Genomic DNA, 2,500 nt, shown 5'->3' with positions numbered 1-2,500 from the left:
ATTCCATGCACACAGTATTCAGGCGGGCTTGCCTGCTTTAAGCACTCTAATTTGTTCAAAGTAAACGTGCCGGCCCACCGAGACACTCAATAAAGAGCACCCTGGTAGGATTTCAACGGGGTCCGCCTCGGGACGCACGAGCACGCACGAGGCGGTCGCACGCCTTCAGCTCGCCCCACCGGCAGGACGTCCCACGATACATGCCAGTTAAACACCGACGGGCGGTGAACCAACAGCGTGGGACACAAATCCAACTACGAGCTTTTTAACCGCAACAACTTTAATATACGCTATTGGAGCTGGAATTACCGCGGCTGCTGGCACCAGACTTGCCCTCCAATAGATACTCGTTAAAGGATTTAAAGTGTACTCATTCCGATTACGGGGCCTCGGATGAGTCCCGTATCGTTATTTTTCGTCACTACCTCCCCGTGCCGGGAGTGGGTAATTTGCGCGCCTGCTGCCTTCCTTGGATGTGGTAGCCGTTTCTCAGGCTCCCTCTCCGGAATCGAACCCTGATTCCCCGTTACCCGTTACAACCATGGTAGGCGCAGAACCTACCATCGACAGTTGATAAGGCAGACATTTGAAAGATGCGTCGCCGGTACGAGGACCGTGCGATCAGCCCAAAGTTATTCAGAGTCACCAAGGCAAACGGACCGGACGAGCCGACCGATTGGTTTTGATCTAATAAAAGCGTCCCTTCCATCTCTGGTCGGGACTCTGTTTGCATGTATTAGCTCTAGAATTACCACAGTTATCCAAGTAACGTGGGTACGATCTAAGGAACCATAACTGATTTAATGAGCCATTCGCGGTTTCACCTTAATGCGGCTTGTACTGAGACATGCATGGCTTAATCTTTGAGACAAGCATATGACTACTGGCAGGATCAACCAGGGAGCTGCGTCAACTAGAGCTGAGCAGCCGGCCGCCCGGGAGTGTGTCCCGGGGGCCCGCGCGAACACGCAAGCGTCCGCTCAATCATTCTGCAAACAGGAGGAGGCTGAGCTCCCCTGCACAATACACCTCGAAACCCTCTCAGGTCCCGGCGGCGCGCAGCGCCGTCCCAAGTACTTGGTCGGGTTCGAGAGAGGCGCAATCGCCCGGAGTTAGGCGAGTAGACGCTTTCGGTGCGACCACCCGTGCTCCCAACTGAGCTTGCCGCTGCCGACAGAGGCCCGGGAGCGTGCTGTCGTGGCATTGCCGGCGGGAGACAACACGCGCCACCTACGGTGACCGGCAGCTCCAACGCCAGCGCCACAGAAGGACAAAAGCCCCACTTGGGTGCCGAAGCGAACTCTCCCAGCACAGCGCACGCGCCAACACATCCGCACAGCTGCGATACAAACCACCAGCGAGAACCGCTGGGGCGACCGAGCAGCAGACGGCGTCGCGGCGCCGAGCGCCGGGCGGCGGCGCATCCTCAACGCACACAGTCCTCAATCGGACCAGCACACTGAAGATGTCCACCGCGCTTCGCACCGGGCCCGCGAGGACCTACTTTGGCCGCACGGCGCCGCGCGCAGGGTGCGCCGGCGCGCAGCTGCGACGCCTGCCGCGTCCGTCGGCCGGCGCGCCTGCCACTGGCCGCCCCCACCAGCCGGCTGTAGCGCGTGCGCCCACGCACCGCGCGGCCAGCACGCCGGGAGGCGCCCCCTCACCGGCCGGGGACGGTCCCACCCAGCCACCGCCGCGTATCGCTTCACACCCAGATGCCGTTCAGTTTCGTCGGCATGGTGGGTATCGCTGGAACAACCGGTTAGTACCTCAACCTATCGTCGCCATCACCGATTCACCCCTAGCGAGAACAACCGCACCACAACAGGTTACCATTTGTTCATTTGCGTAACTTCACCAGAAAACGCAGGCGTCCATCGCCATTTGCAACTTCAACGATTATTGCATGCCTGTGTCAGGTGTCACGCCACACTACGTCTGCCCACATACACGCAACAAAATGTGCACGCCTAGACAATACGTGGAAGGTGGCCCCCGTACGTATGCGATGTCCATTGCTCGAACGACTGTCAACCGGCCTCTGTAGCATGTCGCAGATATGGAACGCGGTGCACCATGCCATCACGGTGTGTGAGGAGAGACGACTAGGTCCGAATACATCAACAGACAGCTCATGCTGATCGCCATCCACGGCGTCCGTTCCTCCCACACGTCTCTATGGCGTACCACACTGCAATCCAGCTCTCATAGGGAGACGACACGTAGCTGCGTGCACAATATTTGCACTGTATGGTCCGCCGTTTTTGGGCGCAGTCGTTGTGCGGTCACACATGTGCCACGATGTATCATTCAGTACATAAGGACGAATGTGCAGTACAGATTGTGGTTCACGCGTACGACATCAGCGGACAGTTGACACAGGCCGCACCACAACGTAGCCTGAGTACGTCGCATGCGAAGGGCATTGAACATGCAAACTTCTCACCAACCAGCTTGCGAAGGCAGGGGGCAAGGTGGGGACGTGGGGAGGGGCGGCATG

The 2,500-nt window shown here is 58.6% G+C and overlaps 1 non-coding gene across 1 annotated transcript in view; it reads right to left on the bottom strand.

Moving 5' to 3' along the window:
* LOC124733283 overlaps positions 1-903 on the bottom strand; it is a 1,909-nt gene extending 1,006 nt beyond the window's left edge. Inside the window, exon 1 of the ribosomal RNA XR_007008950.1 lies at positions 1-903. This exon is cut by the window's left edge and continues 1,006 nt beyond it. This is a non-coding gene — a ribosomal RNA (small subunit ribosomal RNA).
* Between the last annotated feature and the right edge of the window lie 1,597 nt (positions 904-2,500).

This window comes from Schistocerca piceifrons, unplaced genomic scaffold, assembly GCF_021461385.2.
Source record: "Schistocerca piceifrons isolate TAMUIC-IGC-003096 unplaced genomic scaffold, iqSchPice1.1 HiC_scaffold_1387, whole genome shotgun sequence".
Lineage (NCBI taxonomy): Eukaryota > Metazoa > Arthropoda > Insecta > Orthoptera > Acrididae > Schistocerca > Schistocerca piceifrons.
Note: the sequence above shows the minus strand (reverse complement) of the source record. Positions and strands in the feature narration are given on the sequence as shown.